Genomic DNA, 4,324 nt, shown 5'->3' with positions numbered 1-4,324 from the left:
ACAATACAATACATTACAATACATTACAATACAATACAATACAATACATTACAATACATTACATTACAATACATTACAATACAATACATTACAATACATTACAATACAATACATTACAATACAATACAATACATTACAATAATTACAATACAATACATTACAATACAATACAATACATTACAATACAATGCATTACAATACATTACAATACAATACAATACAATACATTACAATACAATGCATTACAATACATTACAATACAATACAATACAATACATTACAATACATTACAATACAATACATTACAATACATTTACATTTAAGTCATTTAGCAGACGCTCTTATCCAGAGCGACTTACAAATTGGTGCGTTCACCTTAAGACATCCAGTGGAACAGCCACTTTACAATAGTGCATCTAAATCTTTTAAGGGGGGGGGGGTGAGAAGGTTGATCTGTAAGTTAATAAGTTATAAGTTGATCTGGGAGAATCTGAAAAAAAAAATCTGAAAAAGTTAACAGGGAAAGACCATAGTAACACTGCAAAAAGACTAGAAATCATGGTGAATAACAATCTAACACAGGATGCAGTCGAAATAGCAATAGCCTTCAATTCCTACTTTATTGACTCTGTCAGGGTACTGACACAGAACCCCTCCACTGGTTTCTTGGACTCAGTGCTAGTAAATGACGCTCAACCTGTCTTCATCATAAGAGAGGTTTCTGAGTCAAAGGTGAACAAGGTGATTAGCTCACTAAAGAACTCTAAAGCCAAAGATGTGTTTGGGATGGACTCTACCTTTCTTAAAAACTACAAAGAGTCACTCATTGGCCCCATTACTAAGGTCACCAACACATCTATTGGTCTGGGGGTGTTTCCAAGGGTATGTAAGTCAGCCATAGTAACGGCCATCTTTAAATCGGGTGACCTTGCTGACGTGAGTAACTACAGGCCCATTAGTATACTACCCGTGGTGTCGAAGGTTGTTGAAAAGTGTGTAGCAGAACAACTGATTGCCCACCTCAACAACAGCCCCATCCACATTACACTCCATGCAGTTTGGCTTCAGAGCGAAACACTCCACAGAAATGGCCAACTGATTTCTTCTGGAAAATGTGAAGTCCAAGATGGACAAAGGGGGTGTTGTTGGGGATGTGTTTCTGGACCTAAGGAAGGCTTTTGATATTGTTAACCATTAGATTCTCATCACAAAATTGTCCAAGTACAAGTTTTCCCCAGATGCCTTGAGATGGATGAAATCCTACCTTGAAGGCAGAACTCAGTGTGTCAGAGTAAGCAATGAGCTGTCGCCCACTCTTAGCTATGATGTGGGCGTGCCCCAAGGGTCAATACGGGGGCCCCTCCTGTTCAGCCTGTACATTAATGATCTGCCTTCTGTCTGTACTGGGTCTGAAGTTCAAATGTATGCAGATGATACAGTGATATATTTGCATGCAAAGAGCAAACAACAAGCTGCACAAGAACTCACTACTGTAATGGTCCAGGTTACAAAGTGGCTCAGTGACTCGTGTTTGCATCTCAATGTGAAAAAAACTCTGCATGTTCTTCACAAAGAGGGCAACAGATGCTACTGAGCCAGATTTGTGTCAGGGGAGAAGCTCCAGGTGGTATCTGATTTTAAGTACCTTGGCATCATACTTGATTCCAACCTCTCTAATAAAAAGCATGTGAAAAAGGTAATTCAAAGAACCAATTTCAACCTAGCTAATTTCCGATTTATACGAAATTTATGACTGCAGAGGTAGTAAAACTGTACTTCAAATCTATGATACTCCCCCACTTAACATACTGCTTGACTAGTTGGGCCCAAGCTTGCTGTACAACATTAAAACCTATTCAGTCTGTCTACAAACAGGCTCTCAAAGTGCTTGATAGGAAGCCCAATAGCCGTCCTCACTGTTACATCAGAAAGCATGAGCTCCTGAGTTGGGAAAATCTTGGAAACACTTTGTTGTTTTTATGAATTTTGTCTTGTTGCTTTTTGTGCTATGTTGCTCTGTCTGTATGCTATGTCTTGCTTGTCCTATGTTGCTCTGCGTGTGCTCATTGCTCAATAATTGTCTGTATTGTTATTGTAATTGTTTTTAATAACCTGCCCAGGGACTGCGGTTGAAAATTAGCCGGCTGGCTAAAACTGGCACTTTTACTGAAACGTTGATTAATGTGCACTGTCCCTGTAAAAAATGTAATAAATTCAAACTCAAACACATGATAGCATCCGCACTATACACCTGTACACATGGATTCTGTACTGTATATATGTGGTAGTGGTGGAGTAAGGGCCTGAGGGCACACGGTCTGTGAATGTATTGAAATGGTTTTACAATTGTATAAACTGCCTTCATTTGGATTCATTTGCCTTGGCAGCAGCTAATGGTAATAAATAAAAATACAAATCTTGTTTTTATTTGAGCTTTTCAATGGCAAAGGGCATGTCTGTCTTGTCATACTGTTAACCTGTTGACTACAATCAGTTGTAACAGGACTAAAATGTTAAAAGAAAAATACGCAACTTTGAAGTAAAATCACTTTAATATACAATGGTCTATGTTTGGCGATGTGTTGTTGCATATTTCTAAAGTGGTGTTGGTGCATATACATGTCTGGCAACCATTCCGTGTTACACAGGAGTGAAAATATCTGAATTCTCATGTTTTTTTCTACAATATATACCAAACAATTGAACATGGGTCAAAAACATCATAGGCAATAGTATTCACTTCAATTGCAGTTTTCACATGTTGCGTTAAATATATATTTTCACTGATCTGCACATCCTACGCCACATCTTTAAAGGGAGAGACAAAATATAGAAATGTTCTAAAATGAATTTCTGCTTGAATGCATACATATTCACCCCCTTTCCTGTGGCCAACCTAATCCATTCAACATTGCAGTAATGTCCTTTAACTAGTCACTAAATAAATGTAATGGAGTCCATCTCTTTGTGCAACAACATTTGTTTACATTATTTCAGAATAAATACCCATATTTGTGATAGATTTCAAGCAAATATTTAACCTCAAAGCTACCCTGGAGCGTTCAGAACATCCATTAATAGATTTATAGGCAGGTATAGATCAGAAGAGGGTCCTTTAAGCATGGTCAAGTTAATAATTAAGATGTGAATGATTTATCACATCCCCCATACGACACAAAGATCTGTCCATCTATCCTAACTGAGCTGCCGGAGAGGAAGGTAAATGCAATGTCACCGCGAGGCCATGGTGATTGTGAAATAGCTAGAGTTCCTTGGTCAGATGGGGGAAAAAAGATAAACAACATTGATGTCACTCCACAATACTAGCAGAGTCAAAAGAAAAATGGTGCAAAGCCCAGATAAAACATATTCAGTCTGTTGAACGCCTGGATAAGAGTTTCACATTTCACCAGGACAATAACCCAGAATAAGACCAATGTTTACATACACCTTAGCCAACTACATTTAAACTCAGTTTTTCACAATTCCTGACATTTAATCCAAGTACAAATTCCCTGTTTTAGGTCAGTTAGGCCACTTTATTTTAAGAATGTGAAATGTCAGAATAATAGCTGTTATTTATTTCATCACATTCCCAGTGGGTCGGAAGTTTACATACACTCAATTAATATTTGATAGAATTGCCTTTAAATTATTTAACTTGGGTCAAACATTTCGGGTAGCCTTCCACAAGCTTCCCACAATAAGTTGGGTGAATTTTGGCCCATTCCTCCTGACAGAGCTGGTGTAACTGAGTCAGGTTTGCAGGCCTCCTTGCTCGCACACGCTTTTTCAGTTCTGCCTACAAATTTTCTATAGGATTGAGGTCAGGGCTTTGTGATGGCAACTCCAATACCTTGACTTTGTTGTCCTTAAGCCATTTTGCCACAACGTTGGAAGTTTGCTTGGGGTCATTGTCCATTTGGAAGACCCATTTGCAACCAAGCTTTAACTTCCTGACTGATGTCTTGAAATGTTGCTTCAATGTATCCACATCATTTTCCTACCTCTGTCACGTTCTGACCTTAGTTCCTTTGTTTTGTCTTTTGTTTTAGTATGGTCAGGGCGTGAGTTGGGTGGGTTGTCTATGTTAGTTTGTCTATGATTTTCTATTTCTGTGTTTGGCCTGGTATGGTTCTCAATCAGAGGCAGCTGTCAATCGTTGTCCCTGATTGAAAACCATATTTAGGTAGCCTGTTTTCCATTGTGTTTTGTGGGTGGTTGTTTCCTGTTTGGTGTTTTTGTTTCACATTTCAGGAATGTTTGCTTGTCGTGTTTGTTGTTTTGTCTAGTGTTGCATATTTCATTAAATAATGTGAACACT

This window comes from Oncorhynchus nerka, linkage group LG11 (assembly GCF_034236695.1).
Source record: "Oncorhynchus nerka isolate Pitt River linkage group LG11, Oner_Uvic_2.0, whole genome shotgun sequence".
Taxonomy (NCBI): domain Eukaryota; kingdom Metazoa; phylum Chordata; class Actinopteri; order Salmoniformes; family Salmonidae; genus Oncorhynchus; species Oncorhynchus nerka.
This window is presented reverse-complemented; position numbering follows the sequence as displayed.